The sequence below is a fragment of the Nicotiana tabacum genome, chromosome 2 (genome assembly GCF_000715075.1).
Source record: "Nicotiana tabacum cultivar K326 chromosome 2, ASM71507v2, whole genome shotgun sequence".
Lineage (NCBI taxonomy): Eukaryota > Viridiplantae > Streptophyta > Magnoliopsida > Solanales > Solanaceae > Nicotiana > Nicotiana tabacum.
Window position 1 is genome coordinate 120,738,114 of NC_134081.1, and position 24,874 is coordinate 120,762,987.

At 40.1% G+C, this 24,874-nt stretch overlaps 1 long non-coding RNA gene and 1 pseudogene across 1 annotated transcript; both read right to left on the bottom strand.

Annotated features, from left to right (window-relative positions):
• Positions 1–750: 750 nt before the first annotated feature.
• Positions 751–2,483, bottom strand: LOC142168742 (uncharacterized). The gene is made up of 3 exons (XR_012698686.1): positions 2,350–2,483; positions 1,314–2,218; positions 751–915 (listed from the first exon to the last, which is right to left on the bottom strand). It is a non-coding gene; the product is annotated as an uncharacterized LOC142168742 (long non-coding RNA).
• Positions 2,484–20,647: 18,164 nt separating this feature from the next.
• Positions 20,648–23,509, bottom strand: LOC107771576 (butanoate--CoA ligase AAE1-like; annotated as a pseudogene).
• Between the last annotated feature and the right edge of the window lie 1,365 nt (positions 23,510–24,874).

The window sequence follows — 24,874 nt, forward strand, 5'->3', positions numbered from 1 at the left end:
ATGGTGTCACTTGACACAACTTGACATAAGGTACGTATTTACGCCCCTGGGTCATACAGAGACAACTTTACTGTTGTTCCAATACTCCCCTTCACTTGGTGAGATTCATGCCTCCCACAATTGATCGTAGATGGTTCAAACCCTATCAGTAGCGCAACATCCCTTTCTTCTGTCCTCCTCACCCACGCCTGATGTAATATATATATATTTTTTTTTAATGTTTGAAAGAAATTGTGAAGTTGCTTACCATGTTTTGGAGGGTCTATTGGTGAATCTCTGAAGAAAAGGAAAAGCTTAGAGAAAATTGAAGATTGAACTGATCACCTCAGAAGGAACAAAATGAGTGGCAAGTGTTAGTCCTGCCAATATTGCTGTATTTGTAAATAATAATTCTGCAAAATATAAGTTAGCGTAATGAAACAGTAATTAATTCGAGCCCACTGAATTCACAGTGTATCCTTAAGGAATTTAATCTCCTCCTAACCCAAGGTAATGGATTATTTCCTCCCAGGATAGAACGAATCACACACTGGTGTAGCGGTACTTCAAACCCCAGTGTTTCAGCGAACACAAAGTTCGGTAGCAAATCACACTTACAGTTGCTTTGTTTGAAGTTAAAATAATGCAGAACAAAGGAGTAGAAACTCAGAAAATCGTATGGAAATGCTGAGAGGAAGGAGTGCAATGTATAGCCAAAGTTGAGCGTTTTCAGTTTGGTGTTTGTGTGCCTTTCTTCAACAGCTGCTGTCTTCAACAGCTGCTGCACATATATATAGCAGCCAGCTTTGAAGATGAATGACCGTCCACGGTGGAGCATGCACTAGCTTGTTTGTGGAGCAAGCACTTGGCCATGGTGAGAAGAACATTATGCGGCTGCTATTGCAGCTGGTGGTCAATACACGGATTGGAACATATCTGTTACAAATGCGGATAATCTTACGTTAATATTTACTATTAACAAATAAATTTGGTCCAAAAAATTAATCAATCAATCATTTGACCGAAGCCGTAGCCGAGCGAGCGACGACGACGACGGCGCGAGGCTTACTTTCTTCTTAACTCTTTAAGAGTTACAAGAAGAGCAATTATATATATACCCACCAAAAATCTTTTCCTCTTCCAATATGGGACAATGTCTCATTGTCAAGAGAGGAAAACTTAAAATTTTACTCAAAAATTTTATTTTCCCTCCATTTCCCATTCAACAAAACGTTAGAGTTGATACAGTTTAAGAACTATTTATACAATCAGATCACTCTTGTTAAGGTAATTACAGATAAATATCTTTATAATAAGCATTAATTGGTACTAACCGCCTTCTCAATGACGACGGAGAACTTCATTGGCACCATCAAAGAAGCACCTCCACCCATTGCCATTCTTGTGGACAAGAGCAATATGTGGTTTCTTGTATGTATGAATATGGTAGCAAAGCCAATACATTCTATATGTACCTTCAAGGCCAGAATTCCGTTGAAAAAAAAAAAACGTGTAGTCATTATTCAGCAACAATAATATAATAACTACGCCTCAGTTCTAAATAAATTGAGGCTATATGAATACTCATTTCCTTTTTTCAGCTCAGATTTTATACCATCATCATATCAAATAAACAAAAGAAAACGTAAAAAAGAGTAAACTTAAGAACTAATTACTTGTGTTTCGACCATCATAGAATGTTTTCAAGTCTCCACCAACAGAGAAAGTACGACTAGCTCCCTATTTGTATTTAAAAAAATGAACGATAATTTTAAGAAATAATCAAATTTAACATCAAGAGAAATAAGCAAATATTAAGTAAAATAGATACTTGCCTTGATGATTACAAATTCAGCTTCATCATCTTTCTCGTATTTCTCAAATTTCTGCCCCAGCATTAATATCTAACAAAGGAATGATATTTCCTTACAAGCATGTTATAAAAGAATGATGTCGTTCTATACTAGAAAATTATTTATCTTTAATGACATGTTTTTATAGTCACATAAATCTCCATAAATTTTTAGAAAGATTTTCTATCTTTCTTAAACTCTAATTAACTTTGTGTCTAGTGATCAAACTACGCCACACGAATTGAACAGAGAGAGTAATATATTCTTAACTCGAATAAATAATTCTAGTTGTTCATCAATGTACCTCTCTCTGCTAAAATTTTTAAATGGTTAGGCCGATTTAAGGTGAGCACTCTGGCATGACCAAGTTCCTCAACAATAACAACCTGACAAGAACAAAAACAAAAAATTTTAAAAAAATATTTGAGCTGCATTTTAATTTTTAAACAGTAGTGCACAGATCGATAAAAGAATATAATTCTGAAGAAAATTTCTAAATGTTGAAGCTTGAAATTACCTCTCTATTTGGTTTCAATACTTGTTTAGGCATTGAAATATTAGTACTGAGGATAGATATTATTGCCAGAGCAGCTAACTGATCGACCCAAAGAAGAATTATGAGTGCAGAAATTGGAAACTGGACAACGAAAGGGAAATGCAAAGATATATAATATAAAAGAGATGCAATATGTCAAAGGTATCAAATTAATCTAAGTACACAAGTAATTGATGATGTCCATCTCATTGAAGAAGTATTAGGCATGTGCCTAATAAGAGTTTTCTTTGGTTTGGTAGCCAACCTTGTTGACTTGGTTTGGTTGGTAGCCAACCTTGTTGAATTAGTTTGGTTTGGTAGCCAACCTTGTTGAATTTCTTTGGTTTGGTAGCCAACTTTGTTGAATTGTGAAAAGTGTGTGTAAATTGTCAAATATTGTAGGCTTTAGAGGGTGAAGCTTTGGCTATAAAAGGAGAGCTTCAACTCTCATTTCTACACACCAACAAAGAGAGAAAGAAAGAGTAAGGTTTCACAGACAAGGTATAAGAAAATAGTCTGTGAGGAAAATAGAGAGAGAGCGATATTGTAGTGAGGTGGGAATATCAAAAGAGGGTTATTTCTTTTGAGTGTTGTAGTGGTCTTTGGAGTATTTACCTCCGACCTACAAAGTTGTAAAATTCCTTACTATAGTGATATCAGTTGCTCCTCTCGGGGTCGTGGTTTTTTCCCTTATTCAGAAGGGTTTTCCACGTAAAAATTTTGGTGTCATTGTTACTCTTTTATTCTTGTTAATTACCGTATCTCGGTGCTACATTATTATTCCGCTTTATTACCGTGAATATTATTTTGGTAAGGGGTTTATTCCCAACAACTGGTATCAGAGCACAGGTTCTGCTCGTTCACTGAAATACTATTCACTGTCGGTAGTACTATACTTGGTGAAAAATAAAAATGTCCGGAGTAAAGTACGAGGTAGCAAAATTCAACGGAGATAACGGTTTCTCAACATGGCAAAGAAGGATGAGAGATCTGCTCATCCAACAAGGATTACACAAGGTTCTAGATGTTGATTCCAAAAAGCCTGATACCATGAAAGCTGAGGATTGGGCTGACTTGGATGAAAGAGCTGCTAGTGCAATTAGGTTGCACTTATCAGATGATGTGGTAAATAACATCATTGATGAAGACACTGCACGAGGAATTTGGACAAGGTTGGAAAACCTATACATGTCCAAAACGCTGACAAATAAATTGTACCTGAAGAAGCAGTTATACGCCCTACACATGAGTGAAGGTACGAATTTTTTGTCACATTTAAATGTGTTTAACGGACTAATCACACAGCTTGCCAACCTCGGAGTGAAAATCGAGGAAGAAGATAAAGCCATCTTGCTATTGAACTCGTTGCCATCTTCGTACGATAACTTGGCAACAACCATCCTGCACGGTAAGACTACTATTGAGTTGAAAGATGTCACATCGGCTCTTCTACTCAATGAGAAGATGAGAAAGAAGCCTGAAAATCAAGGACAGGCTCTCATCACAGAAGGTAGAGGCAGGAGTTATCAAAGGAGTTCGAACAACTATGGTAGATCCGGAGCTCGTGGGAAGTCAAAGAACCGATCCAAATCAAGAGTCAGAAATTGCTACAACTGTAATCAACCAGGTCACTTCAAAAGAGATTGCCCAAATCCAAGGAAGGGCAAAGGTGAAACCAGTGGCCAGAAGAATGACGACAACACAGCCGCCATGGTGCAAAATAATGATAATGTTGTCCTCTTTATAAATGAGGAAGAGGAATGCATGCACCTGTCAGGTTCAGAGTCGGAATGGGTGGTTGACACAGCGGCATCTCACCATGCCACACCGGTAAGAGATCTTTTTTGCAGATATGTAGCAGGTGATTTCGGCACAGTGAAAATGGGTAACACAAGTTACTCAAAGATTGCGGGGATTGGTGACATTTGTATCAAGACAAATGTCGGATGCACATTGGTTCTAAAGGATGTGCGGCATGTACCTGATTTACGGATGAACTTGATCTCGGGAATTGCTTTAGACCGAGATGGATACGAGAGCTATTTTGCAAATCAAAAGTGGAGACTCACTAAGGGATCATTGGTGATTGCAAAGGGAGTTGCTCGTGGCACGTTGTACAGGACAAATGCAGAAATATGCCAAGGTGAATTGAACGCGGCACAAGATGAGATTTCTGTAGATTTGTGGCACAAAAGAATGGGTCATATGAGCGAGAAGGGATTGCAGATTCTTGCCAAGAAATCACTCATTTCTTATGCCAAAGGTACAACGGTAAAACCTTGTGACTACTGTTTATTTGGTAAGCAGCATAGATTCTCATTTCAGACATCGTCTGAAAGAAAATTGAATATACTTGATTTAGTATATTCTGATGTTTGCGGCCCAATGGAAATTGAATCAATGGGCGGTAACAAATATTTTGTTACTTTTATTGATGATGCTTCACGAAAATTATGGGTTTATATTTTGAAAACCAAAGATCAGGTGTTTCAAGTTTTCCAGAAGTTTCATGCTCTAGTAGAAAGGGAGACGGGTCGAAAGCTAAAGCGTCTCCGAAGTGACAATGGAGGTGAGTACACTTCAAGGGAATTTGAAGAGTATTGTTCAAGTCATGGGATTAGACATGAAAAGACAGTTCCTGGAACCCCACAGCACAATGGCGTAGCCGAGAGGATGAACCGCACCATTGTGGAGAAGGTGAGAAGCATGCTCAGAATGGCTAAACTGCCTAAGTCATTCTGGGGTGAAGCAGTTCAGACAGCCTGTTACCTGATCAATAGGAGTCCATCAGTTCCGTTGGCGTTTGAAATCCCAGAGAGAGTTTGGACCAACAAGGAGGTGTCCTACTCGCATCTGAAGGTGTTCGGTTGTAGAGCTTTTGCACATGTACCAAAAGAGCAGAGAACAAAGCTGGATGATAAATCTGTTCCCTGCATATTTATCGGATATGGAGATGAAGAGTTCGGGTACAGACTGTGGGATCCTGTAAAGAAGAAGGTCATCAGAAGCAGAGATGTAGTCTTCCGAGAAAGTGAAGTTGGAACTGCTGCTGATATGTTAGAAAAGGCGAAAAATGGTATAATTCCTAACTTTGTTACTATTCCTTCTACTTCTAACAATCCCACAAGTGCAGAAAGTACAACCGACGAGGTTGCCGAGCAGGGGGAGCAACCTGGTGAGGTTATTGAGCAGGGGGAGCAACTTGATGAAGGTGTCGAGGAAGTGGAGCACCCCACTCAGGGAGAAGAACAACCTCAACCTCTGAGGAGATCAGAGAGGCCAAGGGTAGAGTCACGCAGGTACCCTTCCACAGAGTATGTCCTCATCAGTGATGAGGGGGAGCCAGAAAGTCTTAAGGAGGTGTTGTCCCATCCAGAAAAGAACCAGTGGATGAAAGCTATGCAAGAAGAGATGGAATCTCTCCAGAAAAATGGCACATACAAGCTGGTTGAACTTCCAAAGGGTAAAAGACCACTCAAATGCAAATGGGTCTTTAAACTCAAGAAAGATGGAGATGGCAAGCTGGTCAGATACAAAGCTCGATTGGTGGTTAAAGGCTTCGAACAGAAGAAAGGTATTGATTTTGACGAAATTTTCTCCCCCGTTGTTAAAATGACTTCTATTCGAACAATTTTGAGCTTAGCAGCTAGCCTAGATCTTGAAGTGGAGCAGTTGGATGTGAAAACTGCATTTTTTCATGGAGATTTGGAAGAGGAGATTTATATGGAGCAACCAGAAGGATTTGAAGTAGCTGGAAAGAAACACATGGTGTGCAAATTGAATAAGAGTCTTTATGGATTGAAGCAGGCACCAAGGCAGTGGTACATGAAGTTTGATTCATTCATGAAAAGTCAAACATACCTAAAGACCTATTCTGATCCATGTGTATACTTCAAAAGATTTTCTGAGAATAACTTTATTATATTGTTGTTGTATGTGGATGACATGTTAATTGTAGGAAAAGATAAGGGGTTGATAGCAAAGTTGAAAGGAGATCTGTCCAAGTCATTTGATATGAAGGACTTGGGCCCAACACAACAAATTCTAGGGATGAAGATAGTTCGAGAGAGAACAAGTAGAAAGTTGTGGCTATCTCAGGAGAAGTACATTGAACGTGTACTAGAACGCTTCAACATGAAGAATGCTAAGCCAGTCAGCACACCTCTTGCTGGTCATCTAAAGTTGAGTAAGAAGATGTGTCCTACAACAGTGGAGGAGAAAGGGAACATGGCTAAAGTTCCTTATGCTTCAGCAGTCGGAAGCTTGATGTATGCAATGGTATGTACTAGACCAGATATTGCTCACGCAGTTGGTGTTGTCAGCAGGTTTCTTGAAAATCCTGGAAAGGAACATTGGGAAGCAGTCAAGTGGATACTCAGGTACCTGAGAGGTACCACGGGAGATTGTTTGTGCTTTGGAGGATCTGATCCAATCTTGAAGGGCTATACAGATGCTGATATGGCAGGTGACATTGACAACAGAAAATCTACTACTGGATATTTGTTTACATTTTCAGGGGGAGCTATATCATGGCAGTCTAAGTTGCAAAAGTGCGTTGCACTTTCAACAACTGAAGCAGAGTACATTGCTGCTACAGAAACTGGCAAGGAGATGATATGGCTCAAGCGATTCCTTCAAGAGCTTGGATTGCATCAGAAGGAGTATGTCGTCTATTGTGACAGTCAAAGTGCAATAGACCTTAGCAAGAACTCTATGTACCATGCAAGGACCAAACACATTGATGTGAGATATCATTGGATTCGAGAAATGGTAGATGATGAATCTCTAAAAGTCTTGAAGATTTCTACAAGTGAGAATCCCGCAGATATGCTGACCAAGGTGGTACCAAAGAACAAGTTCGAGCTATGCAAAGAACTTGTCGGCATGCACTCAAACTAGAAGACAGTGCTACCTCCTCTAGATGAATGAGACTGGAGGGGAGATTGATGATGTCCATCTCATTGAAGAAGTATTAGGCATGTGCCTAATAAGAGTTTTCTTTGGTTTGGTAGCCAACCTTGTTGACTTGGTTTGGTTGGTAGCCAACCTTGTTGAATTAGTTTGGTTTGGTAGCCAACCTTGTTGAATTTCTTTGGTTTGGTAGCCAACTTTGTTGAATTGTGAAAAGTGTGTGTAAATTGTCAAATATTGTAGGCTTTAGAGGGTGAAGCTTTGGCTATAAAAGGAGAGCTTCAACTCTCATTTCTACACACCAACAAAGAGAGAAAGAAAGAGTAAGGTTTCACAGACAAGGTATAAGAAAATAGTCTGTGAGGAAAATAGAGAGAGAGCGATATTGTAGTGAGGTGGGAATATCAAAAGAGGGTTATTTCTTTTGAGTGTTGTAGTGGTCTTTGGAGTATTTACCTCCGACCTACAAAGTTGTAAAATTCCTTACTATAGTGATATCAGTTGCTCCTCTCGGGGTCGTGGTTTTTTCCCTTATTCAGAAGGGTTTTCCACGTAAAAATTTTGGTGTCATTGTTACTCTTTTATTCTTGTTAATTACCGTATCTCGGTGCTACATTATTATTCCGCTTTATTACCGTGAATATTATTTTGGTAAGGGGTTTATTCCCAACAGTAATAGTTACTATTAATTTGCAAAAGCAACAATCGAATATTCATAAGTTTAATTAAATAATTAAAAATATTGTTTACCCTTAAAATTGGATAACAATTAAACTTATAATGTGGTTTTAAGGACACATGGTTTCACTTAATACCAATTGATGAATACGAAGGTTAATAACAGAAATAAACTATAAAGTAAAGCAAACCCGTTTTAGAATGAAACTCAGCCCTCGAGTTTGGATACCCTCAAACTAGTTGATGCAAGAACAATTAAAATATAACAAGCTGATGAACAATAGTAAAAACGAGAAAGAGAATTATATTACTTTGATATCTGTGAACAATGTGTGTTACAAATGATTAGAACCCCCTTTAAATAGTAGAGGAATTTCACTTATGGTATAATTCTAATTACAGAAGAAAATCACATGATTAGCTAATTAACTGTTTCTGATTTGATCCGTTCCGAGATTTACGCCATGATTCTCGACCAGTCACGGATATCTTGCCTTTCTGTTATTGTGCTATCTTCGATCTTGCTTGATGTCTATCTCATTTGGCTTCGATCGCTACTAGTCTCGATCTCGATAGGCACCTCGATTCTGAACTCGGTACCTTATCCTCGTGATTTAGTCTGTTCCGTTACGAGGCCGTCCTTCGATGCAACCTCCCGGTCTCGGTCAAATAGTAAAATCGGGTGGGCCCGATTTTAACCGTATACAGATAGTCCCCTCATTTTTTGGAGTGAAATGACAAGAAACGAATTAAGCCTTCGATTTTCTACCTCGGCCTGTCATGAGGTCATCCTCGTGACGTAAGCGACGAGAGTGACCGAAACGTCCCGTCGGTACAGTTCCCCAAGTCATTAATGAGTGTCAGTTGGTGGTCGGCCACTAGTACCTTTGAACCGTCACCGTGAATCCAATAAATAGACTCCTTTCTCATTGATTCAAACTTTACTTTCACTTCCTTCTAATCTCCAAAGCTTTTACATCTCTTAAGTTCTTCCCTTCTACAAATCTTCAGGTTTTGCTGTTAATCCTTTCTCAAACGTCAAGTTCTATTATCTTCCTCTTCTTCAAACTTACACAAAAATGGCAAAAACATCGAAAACGGTACCACAAAAAGAAGCTGTTTCATCTTCTCAACCGCCCGGCGGAAAAACGCCGGTGGAACCCCGTCTTGAGGAATGCATTCCTGGGGGGTGCGCGCTAAACTACGATTTCAAGACCGATAAAGCCTCGTCGATTCCTGGTCGATGCGAGCCAATGTCGAGGTATATATGCTCGATAGCTGAGCGATACCTTAAGCAGGTAAAGAAAGACTGCAACTGGGAGGGTAAAGAGGTGGTGATCCCGACCCCCGAAGAAGACATCACCACCCATGTGGAAGGGTTTCTAAGTGTTTACATTTACCCTTTCACGTTGGGCCCTCTCGATCCCGTCATCGTTGATTTTTGCCGTCAATATCAAATAACCCTAGGCCAAATCCATCATTCCTTTTGGCGAATTGTTATTTTGCTCTGATTCTTCGTGAGCAAAGTCGAGGGGCTCCTTTTCACCCTCGATCACCTTATCAGATTGTATAGCCCCGCCTCTATCGAGGCAGGTTAATAAAACTCCAACATCGGGCTACCAAAGTGCTGTTCTTGAGCATAGACGAAGACAAGGATCGAGGCTGGATGGGCCGGTTCGTTCGAGTGAGGACTTCCGACCTAATCCCAGTCGAGAAGATACCATTTTCTGAGAAATGGAACATGAATCGTAAGTACCGTCTCACTGTTAGCTTCCATGTATTATTTGTTCCTTTGTATTTTCTCATTGATGTTTTTTCCATGATGTAGCGGTTGCTTGGTTGCCTAGTGCTATTCCCGACCTCGAGAGTTGGGTTCGGAACCTAGCCTTGACCTATACATACGCCGAGCGCTCATGGCGCAATTTAACAAAGGTCCGATGGGAGGCCAAGAATCATGGTAAGCCCACTTTTTGTGTATTTAATGATTTGATTAAGATGCCCTTCTTCTACTTATTCAATTTTTTCATGTACAGGCCTGGGCAAGGATGCGGTCATGAGGCCCCCGTCTAGTGAGGAGGAGACTTCGACCCCGATTACGAAGCCGGTGAAGGATAAGAAGAGGAAAAGGACCTCAACCTCCGAGGATCCAATGCCTAAGAAGAATCCGGTTCGTAAGCTGAAGAAAGACACTGTTGCCCTTCCTGCGGATGTGATTCAACTGCTAAGGAAAGAAGAAGAAGAAGATGAAGACGATGGCTCGGAACTGGTGGCCAGAGTGAAGAAAACCATCGAGGCCCCAAAGGCCGCTGAGTTGGTGGTGGTTGAGGAGATTCCGCCTCGAGCCGAGGGGGTCTTGGAAAAGGACTCGGGCAAATTCCCCGAGTCGTCGAAGATTGAAGATGCCTCCCGCCTAGATGAGAAAAAGGCGGGTATGTCTAAAGGGGCTAGCTCCAAGGCCCTTCGCAGCGAGGAGAGCGCCCCAAGTGGCTCACTTGGGGCAATAGATATTGGATACTCGCCGATTCTCCCTGTATTTTTCGAGGAGGCAATTCGGGAGGCCCAAGCTACGAGGACTCCCCGAAGTAGACGGAGCCCATGGAGGGGAGGACCCCTTCCGTGGTTACTTTATTGGGGTCGAGGATGCTACCGACCTGAGTGAAGCATCGAGCCTCCTTGATGAGGCTCAACAAGCCTTGAATCGGGTGAGTCTCAACTCCCTTTGTCGATATCATACTTAGTTGATTTCTTCTCTTCCTGTCTAATTTCCGTTCTTTTTTCCGTATAGGCTTTGGCACTCCATCAGGAGGCGTTTGCAAAGTCCCGAGTAGAGCTGAGCCGATGTGAGGCCGCCCTCCGAGGGCTCACGGAAGAGAGAAATGCCCTTAAACTTCCCAGTGGGCAAAAAGAAGAGGATATCAAGGACCTATGAGCCGAGTTGGCCAAGGCTTACCAAGATCAGACCGACCTGATAGAGCAAGTAATGAAAATCTTAAAAGCTCATGGGCTCGATTCGGGAACGGTGGCTAACATTTCAATCTCATAGCTACAGCAGAAGGTCGAGAGGATCGAGCAGTTCTGCGAGGAGGTTAACATGATGAAGGCAGAGACCTTGGGGTGGAAAGAAAGTATGGACCGCTTTGCCGCTGAAAAAGAGGCTGCTCGAGCCCAATTGTCATCGGTCAAAAGTCATCTTCGAGGCATGAAGGAGAAAAGCTCAGCTCAGACAAAGAAAATAGAGGAGCTCGAGGCTCGGTTGGCTTCCGAACTTGCAAAGGCCAAATTTGAAGCCGAAATGGCAGAGGCGATCGTGACCGTCTACCGGGCCGATGCAGAAGCCGCTCAAGTCCAAGCGAGATTGGCAGCCGAGACCGCTCAAACTCGAGCACATTGGATTGCTGAACTCGCCAAATGCCAATCTCGGAGGGAAACTCTCGAGGAGATCCATGCTCGAGGTTTCGATCTTACCGATGAGATAATAAAAGCTAAAGAGCATGAAGCTGATGCTAGAGCGCTGGACTCTTCCGATGATGATGATAATGGCAGCAAGAGCGGGTCCGAGAATGGGGAGGACCTCGATGGAGAAGAATCTTCCCCTGAGGAAAATTAGGAATCTTAGGCTTTTTCTTTTTGATGTTTTTGTGCGGGACCCAGATCGGTCCTTGTAAATATTTTCGTATATATAAAAGATCTTTTTTCACTTTGACTTGTCTTTATTCTATTTCCTGCCTCGTGAAAATTCTATTCTATTCATGCCTTCATGCCTTATGGAGATTTTGCTTACAAGTTTGGGACTTTAGGCAACTAGACTGAAGTCAGACCAGTGTAGTCTTTAAAATCGATTGAGTACTTGCTCGAACTCAAAGTAGAGTGATCCCTTAGGTTTTAGTTGAGTAAGGACGATTTCTCAAACTCAAAAAATAAAATGGCCCTTAGGTTTTTGAATTAGGCCGATATGGCCTCAAAAGAATGGCTTTTCCCCTTTTTCGGCTTGAAAAATTAATCATAAAAATTTGTCATGCCTTAGCACGAGATAAATTTGTACCCATTAGGTTTTTCGAGGATTAGTGTTATCGAAATCCTTTGCTTTGTTATGCCTTAGCACAAAATTGTCTGGGAGTTCGGACAATTCGATACCCCTTAGGGTTTTTCGAGGGTCGATATTATCGAGACCCTTAGTAATTCAGTCGAGGGTTACCTTTTTTAACCGGCTTATGAGAATATTTGAAGGCCTGTTTTATAACGAAATTCGTACATCTCCGAACCGTGTTAATTTGGCCGTAGCTTTTAGTTTGGAATTTCCCCCTTAGGCTTGTTTCCCTGATATACTTCAAACTCGTTCGAAGTGTCAGTCCCCGAGTGGGGTGGTCGTGGCCGTGGCCTATAAAATCGAGGATTGCCTTTTTAAGGTCTTACGATTTCGAGGTTTAGTAATTCGATCATGTTGACTTTTTAGATAGCAGTCCCCGAGTATAGGGTAAATTGTTTGGACTTTAGTTGTGATCGGCCCTTAAGCCAGTTTCCACAATAGATCATAAGTATGAAATTGTAAAGTATAAATTTCTCTAAGGCATGGAACATCTGGTAAGGAAAAATACTTCTTTCAATAGATTATACATGCATACATGTTTTTCCATTAGGGCTCGAGTAATCTACATAGACACGGTTCATTTGATTGTTTGGTCATTTGCCTATCGAGACATGTCGACACGGAGTATTTTCCTTGTAACTATTAGAGGGTGATGCCCCCTGTATTCGAGGTTGATTGTAAAGGAGCCTCGGATACTGTTGAATTACTCTAAGTTAGCACGCACCATGGTTGCCTCGTTAAAAACCTCGCCGGAAAACCCTATTTGGGACAAAAACCAGTCTAAGAAAAAAGAGTGCAACTCTTGCTTTCAGACCTAAGAACTTTGTGTTTGAAGAATCCTTTGGTGTCTCCGATTAAACACCTGTAAATGGTTAGTATAAAATATAAACGAAAATAGAGAAGGTCGTACCTTAGCAGTAATATCGTTTGAGAAGTGATATATTCCAATTGTTTGGTAATTGTTCGCCGTTCATCGTGCCAAGTGTGTAGGATCCCTTTCCAATGATATCGAGAACCTGATACGGTCCCTCCCAGTTCGGGCCAAGTTTTCCTTTATTTGGGTCTCGAGTATTAAGGGTGACATTCCTTAGAATCAAGTTCCCAATTTTAAAGTGTCGAAGATTGGCTCTTCGATTATAGTACCTTTCGATCCGCTGTTTCTGTGCGACCATTCGAACGAGGGCGGTTTCTCATTTTTCACCTAGCAATTCGAGGCTTGTATTCATAGCCTCGTGATTTGACTCTTTCGTTGTATATCGAAACCTGACGCTAGGTTCCCCGACTTCAACCGGGATCAGAACTTTGGTGCCATATACTAAAGAGAACGGTGTTTCCCTCGTATTGGATTTTGACGTTGTTCGATACGACCAAAGGACTTCGGAAAATATTTCTCTCTATTTTCCCTTAGCGTCGTTCAATCTTTTCTTTAGATTTTGAATGATGGTCTTGTTTGTCGATTTAGCCTGCCCGTTCCCACTAGGATGATATGGCATCGACATGATCCTTTTTATTTTGTGATCTTCGAGAAACTTTATCACTTTGCTGCCGAAAAATTGCTTCCATTGTCGCATACGATCTGGGTAGGCATCCCGAATCGGCATATAATGTGGTCCCGGATGAAGTCTATGACTTCTTTCTCTCTAATTTTCTCGAAAGCATGTGCTTCGACCTACTTAGAAAAATAGTCAGTCATAAACAAGATAAATTTAGCTTTACCTGGGGCCGATGGTAGATGGCCGACGATATCCATTTCCCATTTTATGAATACCATAGGGATAAGACTGAGTGGAGTTGCTCTCCGGGTTGGTGAATCATCAGCACTTACCTTTGACATTTGTCGCACTTTCGAACAAACTCTTTTGTATCATTTTCTATATCGACCCAATAGTATCCTGCTCTGATGACTTTGTGAACCAATGATTCGACACCAGAATTATTTTTACATGTGCCCTTGTGGATTTCTCGTAGGACGTAGTCGGTATCTCCTGGTCCCAAACATATTGCCAATGGTCTATCGAACATCCTTCTATATAGTGTTCCATCTCCGGCCAATGTGAATCGTGCGGCCTTCGTACGTAGAGTCCTCGATTCCTTAGGATCCGATGGAAGCTTCCCGTTCTTTAGGTACTCGATATATTTGTTCCTCCAATCCCAGGTCACACTTGTGTAGTTGATTTCGGCATGGCCTTCTTCGATTACTGACCTTGAAAGTTTTACGACAGTCCCCGAGCTAATCTCGTTGTCTTCGACTGATGTCCCCAAATTTGCAAGGACATCGGCCTCGCTGTTTTGTTCTCAAGGCACATGTTGTAGGGTCCATTCTTTAAACCGATATAGAGTCACCTGTAGTTTGTCCAAGTACCTATGCATTCGATCTTCTCAAACCTCGAAGGTCTTTTAACTTGGTTTACCATAAGCAGGGAGTCACATTTGGCCTCGATGACCTCTGCTCCCAAACCTTTAGCTAGCTCGAGACCTGCAATCATGCTTCATACTCGGCCTCATTGTTAGTTAACTTGGAAGTTTTGTTAGCTTGTATAATTGTATTACCCATGGGTGGCTTCAATGCCTAGCCCGGACCCCTTCACGTTCGAAGCGCCGTCTGTGAAGAGGGTCCACACCCCCGATGATGTACCTGACTTTAATAATAGTTCCTCTTCGACCTCGGGTACGAGGGCTGGCCTAAAGTCGGTCACAAAATCCACTAAGATTTGAGACTTGATGGCCGTTTGGGGTCGATACTCGATATCATACCCACTGATCTCGATGGCCTATTTGGCCAATCGGCCCGAAAATTCGGGCTTATGCAAAATATTGCGAAGGGGATAAGTAGTCACCACACAGATCGGGTGACACTGAAAATATGGTTTTAATTTCCTATAGGCGCTTATTAGGGCAAACGCTAATTTTTATAAGTGTGGGTACCGGGTCTCGGCCTCACCTAAAGTTCGACTAACATAGTAAATAGGAAATTGCGTACCTTGCTCTTCTCGAACTAGGACCCCACTTACCCCGATTTTCGAGACTGCTAAGTACAAGTAGAGTTGCTCATCCGCTTTCGGAGTATGAAGCAGTTGCGGGCTCGAGAGGTACCGCTTTAATTCTTCCAATGCTTGTTGGCATTCCGGGGTCCATGCAAAATTGTTCTTCTTTTTGAGCAGTGAGAAGAACCTATGACTTCTATCTGAAGATCTCGAGATGAATCGGCCTAGGGCGGCTGTGTGCCCTGTTAATCTTTGTACGACCTTAAAAGTTGTCCACGACTGTGATGTCTTCGATTGCCTTGATCTTATCGGGGTTGATTTTGATCCCCCGATTTGATACCATAAAGCCGAGGAACTTACCTGAACCGACCCCGGATGCACATTTCTCCGGGTTGAGTTTCATGTAGTATTTCCTTAGTATATCGAAGGTCTCCTGCAAATGTGTCAAATGGTCCTCTGCTCGCAGGGACTTAATTAGCATATCATCAATATAACCTCCATTGGTTTACCTATTTGTTCTTCGAACATTCTATTTATGAAGCGTTGATAAGTGGCACCAGCATTTTTTAGTCCAAACGACATTACATTATAACAATAGGTGTCATACTTAGTGATGAACGAAGTCTTTTCCTGATCCTCCGGGTTCATTTATATTTGATTGTACCCGGAGTAGGCATCGAGAAAACTAAGGATCTCGTGACCGACTGTGGCATCGATCATGAGATCGATATTCGGCAGAGGAAAAGAGTCTTTAGGACATGATTTGTTTAAATCTTTATAGTCTACGCACATTCTAAGTTTATTTCCCTTTTTAGGGACTACGACTACGTTTGCTAACCATTCAGGATATTTTACTTCCTGAATGGATCCTATTTTGAGAAGTTTGGCTACCTTGTCCTTGATGAATGCATGTTTTACCTCGGACTGGGGCCTTCTCTTTTGTTTTACCGGGCAGAACTTCGTGTTCAAGCTCAGTCGATGTGTAGTGATTTCCGGTGGGATCCCTGTCATATCTAGGTGGGACCAAGCAAAACAATTCATATTATTGATAAAAAAATTTAATGAGGTTTTCCCTGAGCTCGGGGGTTAACCCCGTACCCAGGTATACCTTTCGATCGGGTAGATGCTCGATCAGTATGACTTGCTCCAGCTCTTCGACTGTCGATTTGGTGGCGTCAGAATCCTCGGGGATTATGAAGGATCGAGGGGTCCAGCATCGTCCTCGTATGTTCCCCAATTCTCCGACTGAGTCAAGGCTGGTGGTTGTGGTTGCTATTTAGCTTCCTGTTTTCCTTTGGACTCCAATCCCTTTGTTGACGAAAGTGCTGATACAGGTAATTCTTTATCGACCGCGAACATTTCTTTGGCAGCATGTTGTTCCCCATACATCTTTTTTACTCCATCTAGTGTTGGGAACTTCAGCATTTGGTGAAGGGTTGAGGGTACCGCCCTCATGTTGTGAATCCATGGTCTTTCGAGCAGTGCGTTGTATCTCATATCGCCCTCGATTACATGGAACTTTATTTCTTGAATAGTCCCGGCTACATTTACTGGTAGGATGATTTCACCTTTAGTTGTTTCACTCGCCATGTTGAAGCCATTGAGAATCCGAGTTGCGGGTATGATCTGATCTTGTAGGCCAAGCTGCTCCACGACCCTCGATCGAATAATATTGGCCGAGCTTCCTAGATCAATTAAAACACGTTTAATCTGAATTTTATTCATAAGGATAGAGATTACCAAAGCATCATTATGGGGTTGTGAGATCCCTTCTGCTTCCTTATCATTGAATGATAAAGTGCCTTCTGGCACATAGTCTCGAGTTCGTTTTTCCCTGGTGATTGATACTTTAGTGCGTTTGAACACGGGCCCTTGTGGAATATCGACCTCACCAACGATCATGTGAATCACGTGTTGTGGTTCTTCCTGCTCGTTTTTCCTGTTTGCATCCCTGTCTCTGAAATGGTTTTTAGCTCGGTCGTTCAAGAATTCTCGAAGGTGACCCTCGTTGAATAGACGGGCCACCTCCTCCCTTAGTTGTCTGCAGTCTTCGATTCTATGACCATGTGTACTATGGTATTTGCATATTTGATTGGGGTTTCTTTGGGATGGATCGGTTTGTAGGAGTCTGGGCCATCTAGTATCTTTGATTCTCCCAATGGCTGACATAATACCTGATGCGTCGATGCTGAAGTTGTATTCTGATAATCGTGGTGCTTTATTGGGATCAACATGTTTATCGAAGCCACTTTTGCTCATGAGCCCTCAAGAGCTCTGTCCTCGATCGTTCCTTCGATCATTTTGGATGGGATTGCATCTTGGGCCGCTGTTTATACGATCTGTGTTGTATGGTTGTTACCGATCTCTGTTCGACCGGGGTTCTCTGTCGATATCCCTTTGAGGTCTGCCAACGTGCCTGTTTGGATAAATGGAACCGGAAGGGGTCCCTAATTGATCATCCTCGACCCTGATCTTTGACTGGTACCGATTATGTACATCGGCCCAGGTTACCGCTAGTTATTCAATTAAATTCTACTTTAGCTGTTGTGATGCCACCGAACTTCGTTCGTTCAAACCTTGAGTAAAGGCTTGAACAACCCAATCGTCTGTGACCAGTGGTAGTTTCATGCGTTCCATCTGGAACCGAGATACAAATTCCCTCAACATTTCGCTGTCTTTTTGTTTCACCTTGAAGAGTTCCGACTTCCTAGTCGCTACCTTTATTGCTCCGGCATGTGCCTTTACGAAGGAGTCTGCAAGCATTGCGAAAGAATCGATGGAATTAGACGGCAAATTGTGGTACCATATCATTGTTCCTTTCGACAAGGTTTCTCCAAATTTCTTCAGTAGAGCAGATTCAATCTCATTGTCTTCCAAGTCATTCCATTTTATTGCGCATGTATAAGAAGTAACATGGTTATTAGGGTCGGTGGTCCCATTGTACTTAGGAATTTCTGGCATTCGAAATTTCTTCGGAATGGGTTTCGGAGCCGCACTTGGAGGGAAAGGCTTCTATACGAATTTCTTTGAATCTATACCCTTTAGAATCGGCGGTGCCCCCGGTATTTGGTCAACCCGGGAGTTGTATGTCTCTACTTTCTTGTCATTTGTCTCGATTTTTTTCTTCTCCCGATTCAATCCATTTAGTGAGCTCCTCGAGCATTTTCATAATGGCTGGGTCAGTCCCCGATTCGTTGGCGTTCGACCTTTCCGGCACAGGCTCGGTCCTATGGACGACTTCTGGTTCGATCCTACTTGGTGTTCGGTGCTGATTTTGTAGTTATGTTATAGCGGCTTGTTGATCCTGTAACATTTCGAATATCAATTGGAGGCTAACTCCACCATCTTCTCCGCCCTGCGTACGCTACCTTCGGATCAACGCCCAAATTTGCATTTAGGGCGACATGTGAACTGGCATCAACGGGATTTGCAATTAGTGCTCCCTCAAGGTCATCCTGAGGTGCCTCGATCCATGGGGCGACTATATTGTCATTTTAACGTGAAATCCGAGGTCGTTGTCACCATGTGTAGCCGCTGCTTGTGAGTTTGACATGTTTATCCTAAAAATAAAGATTCTTACGAGAACAAGTGTAAAACAATGTGTGTTATCAGAATCAGTATTAAGTAATCACTATTATGCTTGGCCCCACGGTGGGCACCAAACTGTTTACCCTTAAAATTGGATAACAATTAAACTTATAATGTGGTTCTAAGGACACGTGATTTCACTTAATACCAATTGATAAATATGAAGATTAATAACAGAAATGAACTATAAAGTAAAGCAAACCAGTGTTAGAATGGAACTCAGCCCTCGAGTTTGGATACCCTCGAACTGGTTGATGCAAGAACAATTAAAATATAACAAGCTGATGAACAATAGTATAAACAAGAAAGAGAATTATATTACTTTGATATCTGTGTACAATGTATATTACAAATGATTAGAACCCTCCTTTAAACAGTAGAAGAATTTCACTTATGGTATAATTCTAATTATAGAAGGAAATCCCATGATTAGCTAATTAACCGTTTCTGATTTGATCAGTTCCGAGATTTACGCCATGATCCTCGACCAGTCACGGATATCTCGCCTTTCTGTTATTGTGCTATCTTCGATCTTGCTCGATGTATGTCTCATTTGGTTTCGATTGCTACTAGCCTCGATCTCGACAGGTACCTCGATTCTAAACTCGGTACCTTATCCTCGTTATTTAGTCTGTTCCGTTATGAGACTATCCTTCGATGCAACCTCCCGGTCTCGGTCAAATAGTAAAAACCGCATACAAATGTGTCAAATAAAGGACGTGCAGAATGAAAGATGGGCACTCTTTCTGTAGTTGGTACTTAGTAGGAGTTTTTTTACTTAATTATAAAGTCAAACAAAATAATGATAAAAGTTGGCGCCGTGCTGGCTTAAGTCGGAGTAAAAATGTGCATTCGCCTAAATTTTGCTTCTTTTTCCCCTCGATTGCAAATTGACATTGTTTTGATATTTAATTATTTACGGATAAAAATTCTATGCTTTTTAAATTGTTTATGTTTAAAATATGGGTATGAAAGGGTGAATCTTTGTGATAAAGTTTTTCTTATGTGGCATATAAAAGTGGCAAAATGATGATGTGGCGATGGCATGTTATTTTTCTGGCGCGAAAATATTGATTTTTAGGTAACTTGCATTTTTTGGGTAACTAACACATAGTTCGGTGACATTACTGTTACGAATGGAATACTATTTCGCTTCATTGGATGCATCAGTTCCCATATAATTGTGGCTTTAGTGTTACAAAGAGTAAGTTTAGTGATTGTTTGACCCAAAATTTAGATGTAGATTTAAACACTTAGATTTTTTAATAAAATAGAGTTAATTTTAGCCAATGTTAATATCCAAAAGATGTATTAACCAATTTTATGACGAGATAGTACAAGTATAATCCAAGTAGCAATAAATGGTGACAACACTATAATATTCAATGATCCAAAAATGAAGAAGATAGCATTAAATAACAATAAATAGCAATGAATGACATTAAATAAATAAAAGCATGTGAGTCACCCGAAAAGGGTGAGATTCTTTGGTATTCTTTCTAACAATGATAAATGATTGATGAGTCTTTGAATATTCGGATTCTCTTTGGCTCGTGGGAGAAAAGTTAGACAAGAATCTCGAGAAAAAAGTATATTTTGTATGTGTATAATAAAGCAAGGATCTTCAGAGAATGTCAACAGATGAGTATTTCGTGTCCCCTATAATTATGTCTCTTTCTATTTATAAGGGAACATGTGCCAAAAATCCATAATAGTACATATATAGAGAATGTTCACTCGAATATTCTCTTTAGAGTCTTATCCTAAAACTAGCCGTTATTACTCTGTTTAAGAAAAGTGCTCGTCCTCGTCCTTGATCTCTTTGACTCCTCGACTCCGCCCTTCATCTCCTGTAAGATCACTTCGACCTTGAACATGGCTTTTTGTCGAAGCCATACGGGTGACACGTGACCGTCCTTGAATATGGTTTAAACATAACTGAGATAACTTTTGTCCCATATAGGACAATAAGTGAAATTAACCCTCCAATCAAATGTCACAAAATGATAAAAGAACAGAAAATGAATGTACACACACTTCCATGCTAATAATTAACTTGAGAACATATAGTCGGAATCGGGATTTAAAATTTGTGGGTTCGAGATTCTAATCATTTTAAGTTACTAGGTTCTAATTTAATAATTTATAGATATCCAATGGGTTTTTAAAACAAAAACAAGGTTCAAATCAAAGCTATTGGGTTCAGCCGAACTCGCCGAACTCGCTCCCGATACTCTAGCTCCGCCCCTGCTTAAGAATATCCTTCTTTCTTTAGACTTCAGTGTAGAAAAGACTGCCCAAAGCTTTTGATTTCTCCCTCAAGATGAATTTCTGTACCTTTCCAGTTGAAGTTTTCGGTAAATCTTCAAAAATTACTGTCCGAGGTGCCATGTAATGAGGCAAATGATCCCTACAAAAATTAATTATTTCCTGTGAAGTAATTTTTTCCTCAAATCCTTCCTTCAGTTTAACAAATGCACAAGGTGTTTGTCCCCAGTGATTATCTGGTCGTGCTACTACTGCTGCTTCAACTACTGCTGGATGTCTATACAAAACTCTTTCAACCTCAAACGAGCTTATGTTTTCACCTCCTGAAATTATTATGTCTTTTAACCTGTCCTTAATTTCTATGTAACCATCTTGATGTTTTACAGCAAGATCACCACTGTGAAACCATCCGCCTCTAAAAGCTTCTTCGGTTGCTTTAACATCTTTCAAATATTCACTCATTACGGTGTTTCCTCTTAACATAACTTCGCCAATAGTCTTTCCATCAAGTGGCACTTTTTCCATTGTCTCACAGTGTCTAACGTCAACATCTTCAATACAAAGATGTCGCACCCCTTGTCTTGCTTTAAGCGCGAGTTGTTTCTCAAGAGGCAAAGAATCCCACTCAGGCTTCCACAAGCAAGATGTTGCTACACCATGAGTTTCTGTTATTCCATATGCATGAGTTACTCCGAACCCGAGCTCCTCCATTTTGGAAAAGATCTGCGGAGGCGGTGGTGATCCACCTGTTAATATTTTCACCTTATGTGGAAGCGGCTTCCTGAGACAGACATAATATAATTAAATAATTAGCGGCATGCGCTCTTTTAATCAAACTTTTAGATTAAATGGTCAACAATAGAGTACTTTTACACCTGTCACGGTTGGTACTGCGCCCATATGTGTGACTTTGTAGAGAGAAATACTTTCAAATATATTTTTAGCAGAGATATGCCTAAGGCAAACATTTGTGCCACCAATTGCAGCCATTCCCCAAGTCAAACACCATCCATTGCAGTGAAACATGGGAACTGTCCAAAGGTATGTAGGCATCGGACCCATTCCACAAACTAGAAACATAGCAATAGTGTTGAGATACGCGCCTCTGTGATTGTACACAACTCCCTTGGATCCTGAAGTTGTGCCGGAAGTATAATTTATACTGATTGGATCAAATTCAGTTTTTGGCCATTTTATTGTAAAATTGCTACTCCCACTTGCCAAAAGATTTTCGTATTCATGAATGTTATTAGACGACAATGTCTCAGGTATAGGAGGCGAGGGATTCTCGGATTCAGGAATAAGAACAAGCATTGGTGGTTTAATTGTTTTGTCTTTTGAAAGAAGACTGATTGCTTGTTGAGAAATTTGGACCAAATGTTGATCAACGAATATGATTTTGGCTTCTGAATGATTTAGTAAGTCAGCTATCATTGCTGAATCAAGGCGTGTATTTAATGTACAAATAACTGCTCCAGCCATTAGTACTGCAAAATGCAATTCCTGCATCGCTGGTACGTTGGGAGCCAGAGTTGCAACCTGCAAAAATATAACAAGTTGAATCATTAAAACAATTTCAAGCAAAAGTAAAAAATTTAAAAGCAAATGCTTGAAAAATAATATTATTAGGTGTGCGAACAAAGTCTACGTTGATTGGTAGGAGAGTTACAGATCTCTTAATTGTGTGAGCTTATTGTGGATAATCGCTTTGGCCCAAAATTGATAATATCATACCAAGTTAATAGTATTTAAGCTGGTTAAGCGCAACAAATAGAAATTACTTCCTCCGGTCTACTTTAATTGATTTTTTTAGCTATTTTTACATATATCAAGGAATCCACCTTTTAGCATTAATTAACAATAAAATTGATCATATTAACCTTAATTTGTTCATTGAAAATACAACAAATACTCCTAGATTCTTTACTTCAAGGGCAACTTTAGAAAAAAAAAGTTAATTCCTTTTTTTATATCTGAAAAGATCAAATATTACAACAACAACAACGACCCAGTAAAATCTCACTAGTGGGGTTTGGGGAAGGTAGTGTGTTCGCAGACATTACCCCTACCCTAAGGGAACAGAGAAGCTGTTTTCGAAAAAAAAATCAAATATTGTGGACTGCAAAAAAAAAAAAAAAAATCGGTTAAAGTAGACCGTAGGGAGTAATATTTTACCACATCTCCACGAGAAATTCCTAACTGAACCAAAGCCGAAGCAAGTTTTAGACACCTAGAATGTGTATTTTCCCAAGTGTATTTCACAGAAGAACCAAACACAACTGAAGTTCTATCTCTTAAAACATCTGCTGCTCTCTCTAAAAAACTTATTGGTGTCAATGGAACATAATTTGCTGAACTTTTACGTAATTCGGTTTCAATATTTCCAGTAAGTTGGGACAGGTGGCGAACACTCTGAGATTTCTTGAGTTGGACTTGATTGAGGCCATAGAAGAACTTTTGAGCCAATTTAGAGCTTTTGAAGAAATAATTCATGGCATGGAGCAGTGGCGGGTTTAATTGAATCCCCTTCGTTGAAAAAAACATAAGTATACAAGTAAAAAGATTATGTATATATAAAGAAATTTTTTTCTGAATCCTCTTATTAGAATTTCTTACTGCTAGTTTCAAGGAATAGCAGATTGGGATTTACTACTTTTTAAGTGGAAACCAATTAAGTTAACTGAGTAATTAAAAGCCATTTAATTAACTATTGCATTAATAATTGGAACTGGTCCACCCCGAAGGTAGCTGTAAGCATAGCCAGCAAAAATTGAAATGCTAAGCAGTTTAAATTTCATCAACTTAAACAATAATTTTAACTTTTCTGTTTTTGGTTCTTTTGAAAAATAATATATACCACCAGCATTCCACAAATATACACTTTCACATTTTTTTCTCATCAATAATGAATGAAAATTTGAAATATGGCCTTAGTTATAGCATGTTTGGACAAGTATCTTCTTGGCCACAAGTATTTTGTTTTGGTCAAAATTATTTTTTTAAAGTTAATTGTGTTTGGCCAAGCTTTTAGAAGGTTAAAAAAAAGTGTTTTTGAGTAGAAGCAAAAACAGTTTTTGAAAAACACAAAAAAGTAATTTTTCTCCAAAAATATTTTTTCGAAAAATACACTTAAAAATATTTTTTAAAAGCTTAGTCAAACACTAATTATTGTTCAAAAGTAACCAAACACAAATTGTTTTTCATCAAAAATATTATTCTTTTTGTGAAAAATACTTTTATTAAAAACACTTTTCAAAATAAACTAATTATAGAAACTTGGCCAAACAGGCTACTAGTCTCGTATAAGCCATGATATTGACATGTTCAATTTAAATAATGTAAAGTTTAAATTAATCTGTTTACAAAATTAGGTTTTTCAAAATTAAAGTACATTTGAGAATACATTAACTCAACTAATTTTTTTAAACTTATTCTCTGTTTTTCATTTGTACTGTTTTGATTTACCATTATTAGCCACTAGGGAAATGGCATATCGAATAGCGTCTGGACATTCATTAGCTTTATTGCCCAACTTATTCTGGCTGCCTAAACAATAAATTTTTATCTTGCTTTATGGGCTATATTTAACTTAAACTTTCATTGACTTCTTTTAGCCATTAATGTCACGACCCAATTTCACCTATAGGTCGTGATGACGCCCAACACTACAGCTAGGCAAACCAACTAATAAGTCAAATATACATTGGTTAAACTTTTATTCCAAGAAGATAATAAAATACCAATTTCAACTAATGTGTATGCCAAGACCCGGTGTCACAAGTGCATGAGCATCTAGTAGATTATACAAAACTCCAAATACTATCTGAAATAAAATAGACAAAATAGAAATATCAGAAGAGATACTGATAGCTGCAGAACGGCTCAGAAAGGCAGCTCACTACTATGCCTCGGGATGACGTGGGTATGTGATGATAGGTCCTCCACTAGTACCTGTCTCAGATCCTGCACAAAAAGTGCAGCAAGTGTAGTA